This window comes from Pelophylax lessonae (genome assembly GCF_965119305.1).
Source record: "Pelophylax lessonae genome assembly, chromosome: 4".
Taxonomy (NCBI): domain Eukaryota; kingdom Metazoa; phylum Chordata; class Amphibia; order Anura; family Ranidae; genus Pelophylax; species Pelophylax lessonae.
Genome location: NC_138771.1, coordinates 493,342,235 through 493,364,832, shown reverse-complemented (window position 1 = coordinate 493,364,832; position 22,598 = coordinate 493,342,235). Strand labels below are relative to the sequence as shown.

The 22,598-nt window shown below is 47.7% G+C and overlaps 1 protein-coding gene and 1 long non-coding RNA gene across 2 annotated transcripts in view; one reads left to right on the top strand and one right to left on the bottom strand.

Moving 5' to 3' along the window:
• The window catches only part of LOC309554153, a 476,173-nt gene that overhangs the window by 271,419 nt on the left and 182,156 nt on the right, over window positions 1–22,598 (bottom strand). The gene's annotated exons all lie outside the window — the stretch shown is intronic.
• MANSC1 (MANSC domain containing 1) overlaps window positions 3,710–22,598 on the top strand; it is a 60,084-nt gene continuing 41,195 nt past the window's right edge. The window contains exon 1 of the mRNA XM_082255736.1: window positions 3,710–3,782. The gene's annotated coding sequence lies outside the window, so the exon portion shown is untranslated. The remainder of the gene's footprint in view (window positions 3,783–22,598) is intronic.

Below are 22,598 nucleotides of genomic sequence, written 5' to 3'. Positions count from 1 at the left end.
TACAGGCATGGCACAGGTGATGGTATAGGCATGGCATAGGTGACCATAGGTGTCACAGGTCATGGTACAGGAGATGGTATATGCCCCCTTTCAATGCAGTGACCAGCGTACATGCCCCCTTTCAATGCAGAGACCAGTGTACATGCCCCCTTCAATGCAGAGTTCAGCGTGCGTGCCCCCTTCAATGCAATGAACATTGTGCTGTGCCCCCTTCAATGCAATGAACACTGTGCTATGCCCCCTTCAATGCAATAAACACTGTGCTGTGCCCCCACAATGCAGAGTTCAGCGTGCATGCCCCCTTCAATGCAACTGTGCTGTGCCCCCTTCAATGCAATGAACAATGTGCTGTGCCCCCTTCAATGCAATGAACACTGTGCTATGCCCCCTTCAATGCAATAAACACTGTGCTGTGCCCCCTTCAATGCAATAAACACTGTTCTGTGCCTCCTTCAATGCAATGAACACTGTGCTATGCCCCCTTCAATGCAATGAACACTGTGCTGTGCCCCAACAATGCAGAGTTCAGTGTGCATGCCCCCTTCAATGCAATAAACACTGTGCTGTGCCCCCTTCATTGCAATAAACACTGTGCTGTGCCCCCTTCAATGCAATAAACACTATGCTGTGCCCCCTTCAATGCAATAAACACTATGCTTTGCCCCCTTCAATGCAATAAACACTGTGCTGTGCCCCCTTCAATGCAATAAACACTGTGCTGTGCCCCCTTCAATGCAATAAACACTGTTCTGTGCCCCCTTCAATGCAATGAACACTGTGCTATGCCCCCTTCAATGCAATAAACACTGTGCTGTGCCCCCTTCAATGCAATAAACACTGTGCTGTGCCCCCTTCAATGCAATGAACACTGTGCTATGCCCCCTTCAATGCAATAAACACTGTGCTGTGCCCCCTTCAATGCAATAAACACTGTGCTGTGCCCCCTTCAATGCAATGAACACTGTGCTGTGCCCCCACAATGCAATGAACACTGTGCTGTGCCCCCTTCAATGTAATAAACACTGTGCTGTGCCCCCTTCAATGCAATAAACACTGTGCTGTGCCCCCTTCAATGCAATGAACTCTGTGCTGTGCCCCAACAATGCAGAGTTCAGTGTGCATGCCCCCTTCAATGCAACTGTGCTGTGCCCCCTTCAATGCAATGAACACTGTGCTGTGCCCCCACAATGCAGAGTTCAGCGTGCATGCCCCCTTCAATGCAACTGTGCTGTGCCCCCTTCAATGCAATAAACACTGTGCAGAGTTCAGCGTGCGTGCCCCCTTCAATGCAACTGTTCCGTGCCCCCATCAATGCAGAGTTCAGCGTGCGAGCCCCTTTCAATGCAGAGCGCCACAGCATTGTCCCCAATCACTGCAGAGCGCCACAGCATTGTCCCCAATGATTGCAGAGTGCGCAACAGCATTGTACCCCAATGATTGCAGAGCGCCACAGCATTGTCCCCCAATAATTGCAGAGCGCCACAGCATTGTCCCCCAATGATTGCAGAGCGCCACAGCATTGTCCCCCAATGATTGCAGAGCGCCACAGCATTGTCCCCCAATGATTGCAGAGTGCCCACAGCATTGTACCCCAATGGTTGCAGAGCGCCACAGCATTGTCCCCCAATGCTTGCAGAGCGCCACAGCATTGTCCCCCAATGATTGCAGAGCGCCACAGCATTGTCCCCCAATGATTGCAGAGTGCCCACAGCATTGTCCCCCAATGATTGCAGAGTGCCCACAGCATTGTACCCCAATGATTGCAGAGTGGCCACAGCATTGTCCCCCAATGATTGCAGAGCGCCACAGCATTGTCCCCCAATGATTGCAGAGCGCCACAGCATTGTCCCCCAATGATTGCAGAGTGCCCACAGCATTGTACCCCAATGGTTGCAGAGCGCCACAGCATTGTCCCCCAATGATTGCAGAGCACCACAGCATTGTCCCCCAATGATTGCAGAGCGCCACAGCTTTGTCCCCCAATGATTGCAGAGCGCCACAGCATTGTCCCCCAATGATTGCAGAGCGCCACAGCATTGTCCCCCAATTATTGCAGAGTGCCCACAGCATTGTCCCCCAATGATTGCAGAGTGCCCACAGCATTGTCCCCCAATGATTGCAGAGTGCCCACCGCATTGTACCCCAATGATTGCAGAGTGGCCACAGCATTGTACCCCAATGATTGCAGAGCGCCACAGCATTGTCCCCCAATGATTGCAGAGTGGCCACAGCATTGTCCCCCAATTATTGCAGAGTGCCAGCATTGTCCCCCAATGATTGCAGAGCGCCACAGCTTTGTCCCCCAATTATTGCAGAGTGCCAGCATTGTCCCCCAATGATTGCAGAGTGCCAGCATTGTACCCCAATTATTGCAGAGTGCCCACAGCATTGTACCCCAATCGATGCAGAGACCAGCGTGCGTGCTCCCTTCAAACTTACCTGGCGGCGGCACGGCTCAGCTTCTTCCTCCTCTTCTGCGGCGGGTCCTTCTCCCTCGTCTCGGCGGCGGGAACCGGCGGGCGGCCTCTCCTCTTCTCTGAGCGGCGGTGACGGTGAGTGACTGACGCACGCACGCACCCCCCCCATTGCAACGTCAGCGATATCCTGGATGATGATTGGTCCAGGCTGTAGACTGGACCAATCACAGCCAGGATATCAGAAAGTGGGGTTGTCCAATCGCAAAGACTTGCGCCCAGGTTACGCCCCCAGAAGGCAGCCAATCGGCGCCTCTTGTATACTGGCTGCACTGGAGGACATGTACGCTGGTGGTCACTGCATTGGAGGCAGGCACGCACGCATATCTCTGCATTGGGGACATGTACGCTGGTGGTCACTGCATTGGAGGCACGCACGCATATCTCTGCATTGGGGACATGTACACTGGTGGTCACTGCATTGGAGGCACGCACGCATAGCTCTGCATTGGGGACATGTATACTGGTCACTGCATTGGGGACATATATGCTGGTCACTACATTTAAAGGGGGCATTTATACTGGTCACTATATTGAAGGGGGCATGTACTGTGGGGTTTGTGCTAGGGGCCTGTACTGTGGGGTTTATGCTTGAGTTGTTTGTGCGGGTTTGTGCTTGGGGGGGTCTGTACTGTGGGGTTTGTGCCACTCTCAGTCCATGTATCCCATAATAGGGTGTCTCTCACAGTATATCCCATAATAGGGCCCCTGTTCCCTATTATGGGATATACTAGTACTGATGGACCCCTTAATATGTGATATATTGGGAGAATTGGTTCACGCAAGCAAAATACGGGGGACAAAATGGGTGGAGTCTATAAGGGGTGTGGCTTCTGAGAAATGGGAGGGGTCAAAATGGAAGGGCGGGGTCTTGCGCCCCCCATCTTAAAACTTCACCAGCCGCCACTGGACTGTGGGTGTATATATATATATATATATATATATATACACACGCATGAGCTTTGGGGTGCACACCTAAGGTCCTGCCTGTAACCATCAGCATTGATGATCAGTGGGAGGATCGGAGGCAGTGATCACAGTCGATGATCAGTGGAAGGATCGGTGATCGAAGGCAGTGATCACAGTTAGTGATCAGCAGGAAGATCAGTAATCAGCGTCTTCCGCAACCATACAGATGAGAACAGAGAGATAGGGGCGTGGTCTAAGCAGCGAGCCCAGCCAGGAGGCGTAATTGGGAGGGATCAACGACTGTTTGGGTGTGGTTATGGGGAAATGTAGTGGGCGGTGCTGGGAGCTGTGTTTGGGAGTCAGGGGACGCTGAGCGATCGGGGGAGCAAACGGAGGAAGGTGAGAAGGACAATTCCTGCAATGATCGGTGTGTGTGTGTGTGTGTGATGTGCTGTGTTCCGGGGTGTGCAGAAATGGGCACCAACTATAGATAGAGCAATGACTCTATATGTATGGAATATGGTAGGTGAGGGGAAGGGAGCCTGCACCGGGGCTCATCGTATGGGGAATGCCTATGCCATGGTAATGCATTTTGTCTTGTGATATATAGAGAGCAATTTTACTGGACCTCTTCAGAGGCAAGGGAGATTTCTGTACACAAATATTTTGCTTTATAACATAGATCCATATATATAGTGTGGTTATGTGTATATATGTGTGTGTGTGTGTGTATATATATATATATATATATATATATATTTATGTGTGTGGTGAATAGTCCTGTTGTGATGAAGTATATACTATATATAGTATGACGTGATGGGGTATATACTGTATATGGTATGGTATGGTATGATGTGATGTAGTATATACTGTATATGGTATGATGTGATGGGGTATATATACTGTATATGGTATGATGTGAAAGAGTGTGTATGTATATATGTATATATATATATATATATATATATATATATATATATATATATATATATATGTGTGTGTGTGTGTGTGTGTGTGTGTGTGTGTGTGTGTATGTATGTGTATATATATATATACAGTATATATACTGTATATGGTATAATGGGATGGGGTATATACTGTATATGGTATGTTGTGATGGGGTATATATTGTATATGGTATGATCTGATGGGGTATATATTGTATGATGTGATGGGGTATATACTGTATATGATATATAATGCCCCAAGAAATGATTGTGGAATGCTGTGTCAGATACAGTGGAACCAGATTCTGTGTATTTTGGTAGATACACATTAGTGGTGTTTCTGTTTGGGGCAGTAAGGGTTAAATAAACATCATAGGTGCCCTGCAGGGTGTGTGGCTCTATAGCGGGTGTTGTAAATTCAGCCCCCCCCCCCCCCCCTTCCTTCCTCCGGCATATGCACACACAAGGCCATGTATAGGACAAGGCAGTGCAGGTCTTCCATATGTTACATAGCAGGGTGTGCAGGTGGTGAAGGTGGTGCCGCCCTGGGCTGTGCCAGCATTGTCTGACCTCTGTGTGATATTGGGTTTCTGCATCAGCATTTGTATGCCAGCAGTGTGCTCCGATCAGTGGCACACAGATCAGACCTGTCTGGTGGCAATCATGGCCCCCTGAAATGCAAGTCCAGGATCAATGGGCATTCTTGGTAGCCTGAGTGCTAGTTACTCACCACTGCAGGATATTATCTTATCTTCTCGGCTTGCCAGTTGTGGTACACTACCACCTTGCATGAAAGTCCCTCTTGTTCCAAAGGAGATACTTTTGAACTCAAGGCAAATTTAACCATTGCTGCTGCCAACCCCAGTCCTTAAAAAGGATCTAAATGCTGGGAGGCGGAGGCAGGATTTCAGATCTTGTGATTGGCTGTTACAGCGGTCACTTGATCAGAAGCTCCCAATTCTAAGTAGGCATCAGGAGCTGCCCATGACCCCGAGTGTGTGCTCTCAGCACAGAAAAGCCATTCCCATGGATGCATGCATGTGGCCGCCTGGCAATAAAGCTGAATTAAAGGAATTCCGCTTCTTTGTAAAAAGTGAAGGGAATACTATGAGTTAAATTGGAACTCCAGGCTCCTTCAGAAAAGAATCTAAAGTCAGCAGCTACAAATACTGTAGCTGTTGACTTTTATTATTAGGGCACTTGGATGTCCAGGAATCCAGCGGTGTCCTAAGCCAGACTGATAATTCAATCCGCTATCCGGTGCTGGTGCCGCCATCTTGACTAAGGGAAAGTGGCAGTGAAGCCTTGCGCCATTCACAGCCTGGATTCCTGCTGTGCTCTGTGAATGGGCCGAAGTCTTCTGTGATGTGTCCCAGAAGGTTGTGGGGAAAGGAGGGGGGGGGGGGGAGTTCTGGCTCAGTTCGCTGTAGCCAGAACCAGGTACCCGATTTCCCCCCCCCCCCAGTGGCAGCGGAGTAGGGGGAGGAGCTTTTGGGTGGAGTTCTGCTTTAAGTCCAAGTAGCTGCAAGACGTCCCCATGGCTTATCTCTGGTATATACATCTGATTTTGCATTTCCAGGAGTCCCATGCTGATGTATCTTCAACATTAGAGTCAGTGCAGCTGCTATGCCCCTCCCCCCATTTCTAAGCCTAATCACAGAAGCCTTTGCATTATAAAAACTCATTCACAATATACAAAGGCTTCTCTGAATGGGCAGCAGAGAGGAGGGGTGGGCAGAGGTGCCCTGTCTGCCTCTTTCTCCTTTCTCGCAGCCCAGGAGAGCCATAAACCTGTCGGATATAAATAATAGAGATAAGTCCAGAAGATGTCATGCACCTCCTTGGACTTAAGTCCTAGTGGGCCGTCACTTTTTACATAGTGGCTGAATTCCTGGAATTCAGCTTTAAAGCCCACCTGCCCACATGTATGCGTAGGGCTGGTGTAAATAGGTTAAAGCGGAGTTCCACCCAAAAGTGGAACTTCCGCTTTAAATACTCCTAGCCACCTGACATGCCACATTTTTTTTTGGGGGGGGGGTACCTAGATTTGACAGGTACCTGCTCCCACTTCCGCTCGGGCCGCCTAGGTGGCTCAAACGGAAGTTCTCCTCTCCCCCTCCCTCCCTGCAATCTGGGACACATCAGAGGTCCCAGAAGATTGCCCGGCCATTCACAGCGACTCGCGCATGCGCAGTGTGCACCCAGGTGTGAAGCCGCAAGCTGTCACAGCCGGGTGCCCACACTAGAGGTGACGGCACCGCAGGGAGAAGATGGAGTGAACGGGACTCCCCCCCCCCCCCCCCCCCCATCACTGGATCGTGGGACAGGTGAGTGTGTGTTTATTAAAAGTCAGCTACACTCTTTGTAGCTGCTGATTTTTAATAAACACAGAAATGAGTGGAACTCCGCTTTAAAAGACCCAAATAAAGACAACCCTGTATTCATTAATATGTTTATATTTAGCTTATAGTTTCAGTGTAAGTACTTGGATGTTAACTGATTATCAGCTTCCCATCAGTGTCACCCACCAGTGCCGCCTTATCAGTGCCTATCAGGACCCATCAGTGCACATCAATGAAGGAGGAAAATTACTTGTTTGCAATATTTTTTAAAAAAGTTTTTTTTTTTTTTTCAAGATTTTTGGTATTTATTTGTTCGTTCAGCAAAAAATAAAAACCTCAGTAGTGATTAAATACCACCAAAAGAAAGCTCTATTTGTTTGAAAATGATAAAGATTTTATTTTGGTACAGTGTTGCATGACTGCGCAATTGTCATTCAAAGTGCGACAGTGCTGAAAGCTGAGAATTGGCTTAGGCAGGAAGGGGGTTTAAGTGCCCAGTAAGCAAGTGGTTAAGGTGAAAAACCTTCTGTGCTGCAGCTTCCCCCCGCCCCCCCCCTTTTTTTCTTATCCGATCCAGCGATGTGCAGGAGTGCAGCAGCTCCAGCCACTGTCTCTCTCCTCATTGGACAGTCCTTGGCTCCCGCTGCTGTCAATCAAATTGCCTGACGCGGGGGGGCGGGGATGAGTCCCGCTGTGTGTATCAATGTGTCGGTGTTAAGTGGCTTTCTGTGGGGGCACCCAATGAAGAGGAGGTGCCTAGAGCACTGGCGGGGGACCCCAGAAGAAAGAGAATCGGGGATTGCTATGTGCAAAGCGATTGCACAGAGCAGATAGGTATAATCATGTTTGTTATTTTTATAAGAAAAAAAACAAAGGTTTACCACTAGAGGTGCATCAAATAGAAATGTATGTTGGTGCCGAAACCGAAAATACAGGATGTACTTGGCCGAAAACCGAAATTGACAGTTTTTAAAAAATATATATACATTTTATAAAGAATTGTATTATGTTCGACTTTTATTGAATATTATGAATTTAAATTTATTGGTACCTTTTAGCACAAGAAAAGCTCAAGAAAAGTGTATCCTTTTAAATTTTATGTATGTCTTCACGCTAGTCTGTTGCGCTTCCGTTGTGGTGTTAAAAATACTGCTTGCTGCGTTTTTGGCCTGTAAAAAAAAAAAAAAGCACCAAAAACGCACCTCACTTTTGAAATGCAGCAAGAATGCATTGGTAACGCACCTGTTAAGTTTTTGATGCGTTTTTTGAGTCACATGACCTATGAAAAACACACCAGAAGCATTGTAAAATCACAGTAAAGTTGTGGCATTTTTGGTGCCACTATTGGCACCTTTTTTCTCTTATCGGCAGAATGCCGATCACATTTTAGGCCAATATGTTTTGGCTGCTGAAATTTGGTGCATCTTTATTTACAACTTCTTTAAACTGGTAGAGGGAGAAGTAGTACAAAGAGCCAATCAGTTGTGCTGATGTGCTAAGAAGGTGCATGCTGATAGGAGGAGATGACAGGGAGATAAGCTCATTGGTCTACTCCTGCTCCTTTCACTGTCCAATCAGGAGGGGGGGGGGGTCAGGATGGTGGGATTATTAGGGACAAGACCTGTAAGTGTTACTGAACTACAGCAGAGAAGAATCAGAGCTCCTGCCAGTTAAAGCTGTGCTGTGTGGCGGAGCTATGTAAATATCGGGACTGGATAAACAGTAATACAAAATCATTTGTCAAGTTAAGGCAGTTCTCCTATATGTATTTCAACAGTGTATTTAGCCATTTGCCTTTAGTTCAGCTTCATCCCAAAACTGTTCCCACAAGGTTGGGAGTATGAAATTGTCCAAAATATCTTGGTCTGCTGATGCCATAAGAGTTCCCTTCACTGGAACTAAGGGGCCAAGCCCAACCCCTGAAAAACAACCCCACACCCTAATCCCCCCCCCCTCCACCAAATGATTTGGACCACTGCACAAAGCAAGGTCCATAAAGACACGGATGAGTGAGTTTGGGGTGGAGGAGATTGATTGGCCTGCACAGAGTCCTGACCTCAACCTGATAGAACACCTTGGGGATGAATTAGAGCGAAGACTGCGAGCAGAGTCTTCTTGTCCAACTTCAAAGCCTGATCTCACAAATGCGCTTCTGGAAGAATGGTCAAACATTCCCATAGACACACTCCTAAACCTTGTGGACAGCCTTCCCAGAAGAGTTGAAGCTGTTATAGCTGCAAAGGGAGGGCCAACTCAATATTGAACCCTATGGACTAAGGCTGGCCATACACTATACAATTCTCTTGTTCACCTTTCCTTTAGATTTACCAAAACCATGTAATGTAGGGTCAAATCTAAACACTTTCAATTTGTATGCAATCTGGCAGGCCCTTGCACTACATAGTTTAAGGTAAATCTAAAGGAAATTGAATAAGAAAATTGTATAGTGTATGGCCAGCCTAAAGGCCATATAATATACAATTTTCTTGTTTAATTTCCTTTAGATTTACCTTCAACTATGTAGTGCAAGGACCTGGCTGATTGCATACGAATTGAAAGTGTTTAGGTTTTACCACCATATTCTATGGTTTTGGTAAATGTAAAGGAAAATGGTATAATGTATGGCTAGCCTAATGCTGGCCATACACGTATAGATTTTCATCCGGAAATTTTCGTTTCAAGAAAATTTGTTCGATTTAACCCCACTAACGATTAGAAAATCAATGTCCCTTTTCGACTGCAGCGACGGGAAAATTCGTAGGGGCAGAAGGGAAAACTTTTCTCGATCAACACATTTTTTGGGCAGTGTATGTGGTTATTGTTCAGAAATTACATTCATTTTAAAATTAAATGTTAAAAGCAAAAGACCATTTTCGAACGACATTCGTCTATTCAACGAATGTTCAAAGAATGTTCTTATGAATGTTCTACGAATATTCCCATCCAAAAATCTATACGTGTATGGCCAGCATTAGCCTGGGATGCAATAAAAGTTCATGTGTGTGTAAAGAAAGGTGTCCCAATACTTTTAGTAATCTAGTGTATATTTAAAGTCCAAACTTCTTTTTTTTTTTTTTTGTTCAGTTTGGATGGAGTAGGAAAGGTTTAGGACCCCTATCAGGATTTCTGTCCTGTTGGAATTTCTCTCTTGGATGTCACCAGAACAGCTATCCCCATTGGAAAATCCCCCCTCTATTCCAGGAACAACTGTAAAGTTTTCCTCCCACTTCCTGTTGTGTCTCCGGGACAGGAAGTGAAGGAAATAGTTCCCAATGTGACGCAGCAAAAAAAAAAAAAAGTCAGTCAGACGCTCAAACCAATGCCTACTGGGTTTGTTTGTGCCAGGAAAGAATCTAAAATGCGATTCACCAGATGACGGTTTTTCGGTAATGCATAGTTCCTTCGCTTTTTGTTTCTTTGATGGTCATTTGATTGCATCACAGCTGAAGCTTAAGGATCCTGTTTGTAGGAAGTTTATTTCATCTTACCTCTAGTAAAATAAACTATTACTGCCAGATGTCCCATGTTTCCTTAAAGTGATTGTAAAGTCTCGTGTGTTGTGTGTTATTTTTATAGAAAAAAAAAAAAACATGTTACACTTATCTCCTCTGTGCAGTTGATTTTGCACAGAGCAGCCCCAATCCTCCTCTTCTTGGGTCCTTCCTTCCTATTGAGTGCCCCCACAGCAAGCAGCCTGCTATGGGGGCACCTAAGCCAAGCTGCAGCTCTGTGTGTCCATTCACACATGGAGCCGCGGTTCGTCCTCTCTCTTTCTCTCTCTCTCTCCTGATTGGCTAACTGACTTTGACAGCAGCGGAAGCCAATGGTGCTGCTGCTATCTCAGCCAATCAGAAGGGAGGGTCCTGGGCTGCCGAGACTCTCATGGACAGAGAGGGGGCTCAGGTATTAGGGGGGCTGCTGCACACGGAATGCTTTTTATCTTAACGCATAGAATGCATTAGGATGATGGGAAAAAAAAAACCTTCTGACTTTACAACTCCTTTAGCCACTTACGGACCGCCCACCGTGTATTTACGTCGGTACTTTGATGTTAAATATCGGGGTTATGGCAGATAGCTGCTATAACCCCAGTATTTTTTTTAAACGGCGGGCGGTCCACCTAAACATAAGGGTGGTCCCAGGAGAGGTTTTGCCACAGGATCACCCTTATGGGTGGCGGGAGAGCTGCCCCTCCCGCCGCTTCCCGGTCGTTTTCCCCGCTTACTGGACCCGTCGGTAACGGGGAAAACGATACGGTCTGCTTTCCCCTCAGGCAGGAAGTTGAGTTAGGGCAAGATGGCCCTCACTCGACTCTATGGCCTTGGAGGACCAGAACGACATACGTTTTTTTTCATCATGGAAAAAAAATACTTTTTTCTTTTAGTGTAGATGTGAGGTCTTTTTGACCCCAGATCTCGCATTAAAGAGGACCTGTCCTGCTTATTTCTATTATAAGGGAGGTTTACATTCCTTGTAATAGGAATAAAAGTGATCAGAAATTTTTTCATTCTAAAAAATAAAAGATTAAATAGGAAAAGGAAAAAAAAATTAAAGCGCCCTGTCCCTGTTAGCAGAAGCGAACGCATACGCAAGTTGCGGCTACATTTGTAAACGGTTTCAAACCACACATGTGAGGTATCCCTGCGATCGTTAGAGCAGGAGCAATAATTTGAGCCCCAGACCTCCTCTGTAACTCTAACCTGGTAACCTGTATACATTTTTAAAGTGAGGCCTATGGGGATTTTTACGTACCAGTGTTTGCTGCCATTCCACGAGCGTGCGCAATTTTGAAGCATGACACGTTGGGTATCAATTTACTCGGCGTAACATTATCTTTCACATTATAGAAAAAAATTGGGCTAACTTTAATGTTTTCTTATTTTTTCTTTCATTAAAAAAAAAAAATTCCCAAAAATTGCGTTTGTAAGACTGCTGCGCAAATACGGTTTGATAAAAATACTACAACGATCTCCATTTTATTCTCTAGGGTCTCGGTTTAAAAAAAATTATAATGTTTGGGGGTTCTAAGTAATTTTCTAGCAAAAAAAAATGATTTTAACTTGTAAACAACAAGTGTCAGAAAAAGGGCCGGTCCAGAAGTGGTTAAGCTATAAAACCGGTCCTTTTTCTGACACTTGTTTTTTACAAGTTAAAATAATTTTTTTTGCTAGAAAATTACTTAGAACCCCCAAACATTATAATTTCTTTTTAAACAGAGTTAGTACCGATGGCATCTATTTTGTAGGCGTGGCCAATGTTCAGTGTAAGACTGGCCATACATTATACAATTTTCTTGTAGATTTACCATAACCAAATACAGTAAAACCTTGGTTTGAGAGTAACTTGGTTTAAGAGCGCTTTGCAAGACAAGCAAAATTTTCAAATAAATTTTGACTTGGTTTACAAGCGATGTCTTGATATACAAGTAGCCTCAAGTCACAGCTGAGTAGAAAAGAGAAGAGAAGAGAGGCGCCTCTAAGTGTAGCAATATGGTTAAATTTAATGAAGGTACAACATTTAGCAACTCACATGGTTGATGATTGGAACAAGCACATCTAAGGATGCAGGCATCCAGGCTAATGCTGTCCACATAGACTGTCCTCCACACCACCATCTACGTCATCCCTTCCATGCTGCCCCTCGCTTTCAGATCGCTTTACTGCAGGGGGGTCTTCCCGGTCAGTATTACAGACTGGCAGCCGGCGGTGCAGAAGATGGTCTATGTGGACAGCTTTACCCCGGATGCCTGCATACGTAGATGTGCCTGTTTTATTCATCAACCATGTGGGTTGCTAAATGTTGTACCTTCATTAAATGTAACCACATTGCTACACTTAGAGGCGCCTCTCTTCTCTTTCATACTCTGTAGCTCCTGCTGGAAGCGGCTATTTGTGGATGGACATTTTATGATTATATAACCTCTCGCAATGCTATAATCTTTTTATATGGACTATAAACTGAAGGGCTTATGAATAAATGGTTGTGGAACGAATCATCTGAGTTTCCATGATTTCTTATGGGGAAATTCGCTTTGATATAAGAGTGCTTTGGATTACAAGCATGTTTCCGGAACGAATTATGCTTGCAATCCAAGGTTTTACTGTAATATGCAGTAAAACCTAAACACTTTCAATTTGTATACAAACAGACAGGCCCTTGCACTACATAGCTCAAGGTAAATCTAAAGGAAATTGAACAGGAAAATTGTATAATGTATGGCCAGAATTCTTGGCAAGGATAAATATTGCTTTGTAATCCGTGTGCATTCGGTCATATGGCCCTGCTGACAAGGTGTCCTACTCCCAGCTTTGTGCCCATACAGCATGGAGAGCGTCTTCTGCCAAATTTTTTCTCTGGCGACATGAAAAATAATAACCTCCCTCTCCAAATATTTGCAAATCCTGGCATTTAATCTTCTTGGTGACACGCTTGTCATTTGTTTCTAAGTTAGACTCTTTCTTAGTTTGTTCACAAAGGTGATTCTGGCCTTTCAAAAAGAGGTAAAATGTACCTAAAGCCCAAAAAATGTAATAACTTGCAGCTTATCAGTCCTCCGATGTGGTGGCTGCATTCGTTTTCTCTTTTCAGGCTTTTTTCTTTCCTTTATTTTCACTTGGTGATTTTGCCAGTAACTCCTCTCTTCCTAAGGTGACAACGCTCACTCATCGTACACCTATGGGAGGAGTAGCGTTGTCACCCTAGACAGGACAACATTTAACTCCCCCCCCCCCCCCCCCTTCTCATCTTTGCCATAACATAAGGCGAGAGGTTCTGTAGTACACAGGTAGGACAGTAATCGATGTAAGTGACGGCAGTCAGGAAAGACAGAGTACAGGAAGTTATCAGCAGGATCAACACATATTTTCTCACGGATTGAACAGATATTCCAATACACATTCAATGGTGTATATAATAGACCAAAAAGGAGGCGAAAAAAAATTCTATACAGATTTTGGCCCCTTTCACACTTGTGCGACTTGTCTTGGTATTTTGGTGCTGCAAAGTCTCATATCAAGTCGTACTCTGATTTCCGATGAGTACCGTTCATATCTGTGCGACTTCAAGTTGCAGCATCTTCAAAGTAGCCCCTATACTACTGTGGTCCGTCTTTGATGCGTTTTGAGGTCCATAGACCTCAAGATTACACAGTCATTGCTTCAAGTCCAGCAAAATTTGTGCGACTTTTAGGTCGCACAAGTGTGAAAGGGGACTGTAGCAGAGCTCCAGCCAATATGCTAATAAAATGTAAAATAACAAAACCAGCTTTTGCTGCAAGATTCACCTTCTATCCAGAAGTTTCCCTGGCAAAACCTTCTTTTTTATTTTTTGACACTAGATTTTCTCATTCTGATGACCTAACCTCAATAAACCCACTTCCTCTGGGCCACCTCTTAGCCTGTGACTAGATAGGAGGAGAGAGCAGATGAACTCTGTTTACCTATCAGCACCCATTCACATTGGAGCGACTTGTAATGCGATTTCACAGGTCAGATTGCATGACAAGTAGCACCCTATTCACTGTTCAAATTGGTTCGACGCCACCTTTGCGGTGCCGCACCGATTTGAAAAAGCAGTTCTTGCACTACTTTTGGCGATTTTGAGTGCGACTTAAATCGACATCTGTGCATGAAGCCGCACAGATGTCTTCAAAATCGCACCTGAAGTTGCACTGACATGGTGCTTCGAAATCGTGCGATTTCAGATGAAGTCGCACGATTTTAAAACCGTATTCAATGGGGATGAGGGCTAAAGGCCCGTACACACGTACCGATCGTCGGCGAACGATCGGCCGTCTTTTGTCCCCGGGCTGTCGGTGTCTGTTGAAAAGTGCAAAGACAGCACAAGAATTTTGTCCGCCGACTGCAGAAGTGATGTCATGTGATGGTTAACTTTCCCTGTGTTTTTTCTTTTCTGAGCATGCCCAGTCTTGCAAATCTGCGGTCTGTCGGCCGAATTCTGTACTGACTGGCGAACAATCGGCCATTCTGGTGTCGGCCTACAAAAATTTTAATGCTTGCATGACAGATTCTTGTCGGCAGAATGTGCGCAGACAGCTGTTGGAGGCATCATACTAACAAGCGTACAATCGGCAGATCGTTCGTCGGCCGACGCTTGTCTGCCGACGATCGGTACGTGTGTACGGGCCTTTAGTGTGTTTCTTGTCAGTACATGAACTGATTGGCCCCTTGTACTGCTTACTTTTCTTACACTCCAGCCCTGCTGTACAGCAATAAGCGGATAGGAGTTCAGATTAAGGTACATATACTGCTTGTATTTGGAAAATGCATGGAATGTGTAATAATAAATACAGACCTGTAATAGTCTGTCATTTATATCTGCCTATAGTTTAGCTTTAGTTGTTCAGGAACTACAATTCCCATCATGCTTAGTCATGTCTGAGAATGTCAGAGTTTTACAATGCCTCATGGGATGTGTAGTTCCGCAACAGCTGGAGGGCCATAGTTCGAGGATCCCTGGTTTAAAGGGTCCTCCACTATGCTGGTAAGTACACTATATTACCAAAAGTATTGGGACGCCTGCATTAACACGCACATGAACTTTAATGGCATCCCAACCTTTGTCCGTATGGTTCAGTATTGAGTTGGCCAACCCATTGCAGCTTCAACTCTTCTGGGAAGGCTGTCCACAAGGTTTAGGAGTGTTTCTATGGGAATGTTTGACCATTCTTCCAGAAGCACATTTGTGAGGTCAGACACTGATGTGGACGAGAAGGCCTGGCTCGCAGTCTCTGCTCTAATTCATCCCAAAAGTGTTCTATTGGGTTGAGGTCAGGACTTTGTGCAGGCCAGTCAAGTTCCTCCACCCCAAACTCCCTCATCCATGTCTTTATGGTCCTTGCTTTGTGCACTGGTGCAGTCATGTTGGAACAGGAAAGGGCCATCCCCAAACTGTTCCTGCAAAGTTGGGAGCATGAAATTCTCCAAAATGTCTTGGTATGCTGACCCCTTAAAAGTTACCTTCATTGGAGCTAAGGGGCCAAGTCCAACCCCTGAAAAACAACCCCACACCACAATCTCCCCTCCAGCAAATGATTTGGACCAGTGCACAAAGGAAGGTACATAAAGACATGGATGAGTGAGTTTGGGGTGGAGGAACTTGACTGGTCTGCACAGAGTCCTGACCTCAACCCAATAGAACACCTTCAGGATGAATTGGAGCAGAGACTGTGAAGTTCACATGCGTGTAAAGGCAGGAGTCCCAATACTATGGATAATTTAGTGTATCTTTAAGGGAGGGAAGGTTTTTTTTTTTTTGCCCTGGCTTCATGATGGCTCTATAACTGATAAAAGTAACTCCTAACACAAATTGTTTTTTTTGTTTTGGATAAAGTGGGAAAATGATGGAGCCTCTGCCAGGTTTTTGCTGCCTGTGATTCTGATTCATCAAGCTTTAACAGTCTTGCGGGTGCATAGCCTGACCATATGCTACAATTGGGAGCAAAAGATTTGTCTAGCCACTGCATCCTGATTGGCAAGAATGGGACTGCCTGCACAAAGATGAACGGAACACTTGTGTATCTCCATGCATGCAAACTTGGTCCTCGCATGTGCATACACTATAGTACACCTGTGTGAGCAAGGTCTCAAGCTAGAAAAAACACTTGAGGATTTAGTACCACCTTAAGACTGTGTTCACCTATATGCGAATTGGATGCATTTTTAACCGCATCCAATTTGCATAACATGTGAGTGGGACCGGCTTTTAATGGAGCTGGTTCACACGTTTGAGGCAGCTGCTGTGCGATTTTTGAAAAGGGTCCTGTGCGTTTTTGGGTCCGATTCAGGGGAAAATTCTCACCTGAACCGGTGAACAGAAATGCTCAGGACAGCAGACTGCAAACCGCAGCCGCAAAATACAGTATCCCACAAAAGTGAGTACACCCCTCACATTTTTGTAAATATTTGATTCTATCTTTTCATGTGACAACACTGAAGAAATGACACTTTGCTACAATGTAAAGTAGTGAGTGTACAGCTTGTATAACAGTGTAAATTTGCTGTCCCCTCAAAATAACTCAACACACAGCCATTAATGTCTAAACCACTGGCAACAAAAGTGAGTACACCCCAAGGGAAAATGTCCAAATTGGGCCCAATTAGCCATTTTCCCTCCCCAGTGTCATGTGACTCGTTAGTGTTACAAGGTTTCAGGTGTGAATGGGGAGCAGATGTGTTAAATTTTGTGTTCTCGCTCCCACTCATACTGGTCACTGGAAGTTCAACATGGCACCTCATGGCAAAGAACTCTGAGGATCTGAAAAAAAGAATTTCTCTTACGTCCTCCGACAGTCGCCGCCTCTTCATATTCGTCACATATGGGGGTATTAGACTTTGCTCCGAAGGAGTAGCTAGGCAACAGAATATGTTAACAATAAAGCTTTAACATATCCCACCCTCAAGGGGTGGTCCCCTCAGTCAATACCCTCCTACTTCCTGCAACCATATCTCAGTTTTAATGTCTAGCTTGTCAGGAGTGGCTGGCTCTCTCTGTGCTGGGACTTTTTGTCCCAGACTCTTTCTTCTTTTTAATATTTTGTTTGAGTTTTCTCTCTACCTTTACTTAGCTGTTATTTTTGTCAGCATTAGTTAGTTCTTCGGACGAAGAGGATCATGCGGACTGGGTCTCGGGCTGATCCCCCTGGTCGCAGGTCGTGGGTCAGTGGCTTCCCAGTCTGCCATCGAGCGTTCAGCCAGGTAACGCTCCTGGCACAGTGAACGACCCATCCCTGTTCGGTGCAGGGATGATTGGTGAGGTGGCTACCTCACCGGACGCTGTGCGGTTTCTTAACCTCCATTATGTGCGTCTTGAATTGCGACTCTCCCTGCCTCATGTGCAGCGGCTTGTTCGCCTGTGCGGGTTCCCCACGCCATGTGAGGTAAGTGTATTTATGTGGGGACCTGTCTGTCTGGGGGGGTCTCAGTCTGGGACTGTGTAACCTGCCTTTAATCACACTGCTTGTCTCCCTATCTCTCGGCTGCATGCTGTGGGCTGCAAGGGGGGGGGGGGAGCTGTATGACACTGAGTGTGTCAGGCTGGGCAGTGTGAGGAGCTGTGTGCTGTGGGGCATGTTTTTTCTTGACATGTTTGGGCATATACAGCGATCGCTGCGGCGATCTAACATGTATCCTTATTTTGGGATGTAATGTGTGTGTTTTTTTATGCACTGTGGAGCGGCGTTTTTGGCGCCAAACGACGCCATTTTACCGGCGCCCGCTCCGGCCGCATGGTTTACATGCACGGCGGCCATTTTCTTGTAGCCTCCATAGGCTTACATAGAGCGCCCTGGCAGCATCACTTCCTCTCTCCTGGAACACCGATCGAGGCAGCAGCAGCAGCGGGGTCTCCTCAGGTTTTATCCTTCTGTTCTTGTTATCCATTGCCTGTACTCAGTTTGTATATTCCCTGTGGGGGTCTCATTGTGCCTGAGTGTGGTGCGGTGGGCTGCGCTTGCCGCGCTTGCTAAAAGGGGGCAGTTAACCCTTGGTTGTCTGGCATTACAGGGGCAATGGATTCTCAGGAGGGCAAGTTTCCTACAGTATTGGTGGAAAGCCAGGGGACCGCTGTTTCCCCCCCAGGGGGGGATTTAGCCACTATTGTGGCTGGCCTTGCTGCCCAGGTGCAAATGCTGGTGGCTGCTCAATCTACTAAACGGCCCAGAGTTGCTCTGTCCTCTGATTCTGAGGGTGAAGGTGATGGGGCTGTTCTGGCAGGGACCCCCCTATCGGGGTCCCGCTCCTCTCTTGATCTAGTGGGGTCTGAGGTAGAGGCTGAAGTTGAGGGGGTTGATAATTCTCCCCCTGGCTCGCCTGAAGAGCTTGCAATCATGGATGAGTTGATTGCTTCCATTAAGCAGACGCTACGTTTGCAGGATGAAGTGTGTCCCCCCGCTGCTTTGGCGGCTTATGGGACGCAGAGAAAACGCAGGACGCCGCAGGTTTTTCCCTGCAATGCTGATTTTCAGCGCGCTGTTAGGGATCAATGGCGCGATCTGCGCAAGCCTTTTGCGGTACCAAGTAAATTCAAGCTGCGTTATCCTTTCTCGCCTGCCACTGACGAACGGTGGTGTGTGCCTCCGCCAGTGGATCATGCAATTGCGGTTTTGAACAAAGCCACTGCGATTCCTGCAGAGGGTTCCCCTGTTTTCCGTGATGCCACGGATAGGAGACTGGAGTCTCTTGCCCGTCATACTTATTCTGTTACGGGCTCTATGCTTAAGGCTCTGTTTGCTTCTCTCATGGCGGCCCAGGCGATCGCTAGTTGGACGCAGATGCTTAGGCGCGTCCTAGTGGCCGATTCGGCCTCGGCGGCGACCCTGGATATGGTGGATCAGATCCACCAGGGTGTCATGTATCTGTGTGATGCGGACCTGGACCTGATTCCGTTGGCTGCACGTGTGCACAGCGTGGCGGTGTTGTCTCGCCGCCTGGTTTGGTTGAAATGTTGGTCGGTGGACCAATCTTCACGTAAGACCTTAGCCAATCTACCTTATGATGGGTCTCGCCTTTTTGGGGAGTCCCTGGATGTGTTGATTAAGGGGATCACCGGGGGTAAGAGCACTCTCTTGCCCCATTTCCCCAAGGCTAAGGGGGCTTCTGGGAAGAAGCATGCTAATTTTCGGCCCCCTCAGGGGTCCTTTCGTGCCTTTCGGCCGCACTACAAGGGCAAACCGTTCAAAGGCCAAGGCTCTCAGAAGAAGCCCTGGTCTGGGAAACAGAAGTCCGGCCAATCCGGACCTGCTGCCCATAACAGTTCGGCCTGAAGGGGCGCCCTCACCCAGTTTTGGGGTGGGGGGACGCTTGCTCGGTTTTCTTCAGCCCTGGTTGGCCCGTGTGCGGGACAGATGGGTTCTGGAAATCGTTCGATCTGGTTACAAGATCGAGTTTCTCTCTCGGCCGGAGAGCAGATTTTTTCCCTCAAATCTTCAACTGTCTCCAGAGCGCCTGCGGGATCTGCACCTGGCGGTGCGGGACCTGAGGGCTCAGGGAGTGGTGGTTCCGGTGCCTCATCGGGACAGATTTCGGGGGTTTTATTCCAATCTGTTCACCGTGCCCAGGAAGGAGGGCAAGGTTCGTCCGATTCTGGACTTGAAGGCTCTGAACCGCTCTGTGCGGGTTCGCAAGTTCCGCATGGAATCCCTGCGCTCGGTGGTGGCTGCCCTGGTTCCGGGGGAATTCATGGCCTCCATCGATTTGAAGGATGCGTACCTTCACATCCCCATATTCGAGGGTCATCAGAGATACCTTTGATTTACCATTGCGGAGGATCACTACCAGTTCGTGGCGTTGCCCTTTGGTCTCGCCTCGGCTCCGCGGGTCTTCACCAAGGTGCTTGCACCGGTTCTGGCATTATTGAGGGCCCAGGGCATTTCTGTCCTGGGGTATCTGGACGACATTCTGGTTCGGTCTGCGACCAGACAGGGTCTGGAGAAGGACCTGTCTGTCACAATGCAAACTCTGCAGGAGTTTGGTTGGACGATAAATGTTCCAAAGTCGACACTGAGTCCGTCGGTTCGTCTCCCCTATCTGGGAATGATACTGGACTCGGTGCAGGCGAAGGTCTTCCTGCCGGAAGACAAACTCAGGACTCTTCAGGAGGAAGTCAGGTCCCTCAGGGACGTTCCACACTCGTCTCTGCGGACGTGTATGAGATGTCTGGGATTGATGGTCTCGGCCTTCGAGGCGATTCCTTTCGCGCAGTTTCACACGCGGGGTCTCCAAGCGGAGATCCTGTCCAAGTGGGACGGGCGACCTCAATCTCTGGATCTTCAGATCTCGTTGAGTCATCGCACCAGGGAAAACCTTCTGTGGTGGCTCCAGTCCCCGTTGGTGTCCGGGGGCAAGTCGTTTCGTCCGATCTCGTGGACGATAATCACCACGGATGCCAGCCTGTCGGGCTGGGGTGGTGTTCTGGGCGTTCTGTCCGCCCAGGGGACCTGGTCGGAGGGGGAGTCTTCCCTCCCGATCAACATTCTGGAATTGCGTGCGATAAGGCTCTGTCTTCATCGCTGGACGGACCGGCTGCAGGGCTGCCCGGTTCGGGTGCAGACGGACAATGCCACGGCGGTGGCCTACATCAACCACCAAGGGGGCACCAGGAGTGCCCGAGCGGCTCGAGAAGTGGCCGACATTCTGTCTTGGGCCGAGACTCATGTCCCGGCGATAACGGCGGTTCACATTCCGGGAGTGGAGAACTGGCAGGCGGACTATCTGAGTCGCCAGACCCTGGATCAGGGGGAATGGTCTCTCCACCCGGCTGTCTTCCAGATGTTGTGCGCGAAGTGGGGTCTTCCAGATGTGGACCTGTTCGCGTCTCGCCTCAACTACAAGGTGAAGAGGTTCGTGGCAAGGACGCGCGACCCTCGGGCAGACGCGTCGGACGCGTTAGTGGCCCCGTGGCATCAGTACAGGCTGATGTACGCGTTTCCACCGATTCAGTTGCTGTCCAGGTTCCTTCGCAGGTTACACTCGGAACGCAGCACGGTGATTCTTGTGGCACCGGACTGGCCTCGCCGGTCCTGGTACGCAGACCTCGTGAATCTGGTGGTCGACGCCCCTTGGCGTCTGCCTCTTCGAGACGATCTACTGTCTCAAGGACCGATTTACCATCCTGCTTTACAGTCGCTGGCTTTGACGGCCTGGCTGTTGAGACCGAGGTCCTGAAGGAGAAGGGTCTCTCTCCAGAGGTCGTTCATACTTTGATCAACGCGAGGAAGTCTTCCTCGGGGAAGGTTTATTACCGTACTTGGAAGGCCTATTTTGCCTGGTGTGAGTCCAGGGGGTTTTCACCCCGCACGTACTCGGTTTCCCGTGTGCTGTCTTTCCTTCAGACGGGTGTCGATCAGCGTTTGGCGCTGGCTACGATAAAGGGTCAGGTGTCTGCGCTGGCCGTTCTGTTTCAACGTCCCGTGGCTTCCAACTCCTTGGTTGGCACTTTTATTCAGGGTGTGCGGCATCTGGTTCCTCCTAGGAGGGATCCTTTGCCCCCTTGGGACTTGAATCTCGTTCTATCTGTGTTACAACGTGCTCCTTTTGAACAGATCAGGGAGATCTCGTTGTCTATGTTGTCCAAAAAGGTCGCCTTTTTGGTGGCGATCACTTCGGCTCGCAGAGTGTCGGAACTGGCGGCTTTGTCCTGCAAGTCTCCATACCTGGTTGTTCATTTGGATAAGGTGGTCTTGCGACCTAATCCTTCTTTTCTGCCGAAACGAGTTTCGGAATTCCATCTTAACGAGGATATTGTTTTGCCTTCGTTGTGCACGAAGCCTAAACATCCAAAGGAGGTGAGATTGCACTCTCTGGATGTTGTTCGGGCGATAAGGGTTTACCTTAAATCGACTGAGTCTTTTCGTAAGACGGACTCCTTGTTTGTTCTTCCAGAGGGTCCTCGGAAGGGCATGGCGGCTTCGGCCTCTACCATCGCCAAATGGATCAGGCAGACCATTGAACAGGCCTATGCCTTGCAGGGGAAGGTTCCCCCTGTGCCTGTGAAGGCGCACTCTACTAGATCTCTGAGTACGTCTTGGGCCTGCCGTCATGGGGCTTCTGTAGCCCAGGTGTGTAAGGCGGCGACTTGGTCGACCGTGCACACTTTCACAAAATTCTACAAAGTAGATGTTCAGGCATCGGCGGATGCTTCCTTTGGCCGCAAGGTTCTCAGTGCGGCTGTTCCATAGGGTCCCTTGTTGGGGACTCCTGGCTGTTGGGATAGTTTTTTGTATCCCCTGGTTTTTTTGTCTTTTCCTGGGTTGTTGCTCCTGTTGAGCACTTATTTTTGCTGTTGCCCAGCTGGTTTCCTTCCTTTGGTAAGGTTCCTTTCTTTGATGTGGAGACTGCGTTGCCTTTCGGCGCGGATGCGTTTCCCACCCCTCATGTTTGCACTGCTTTGGGACGTCCCCATATGTG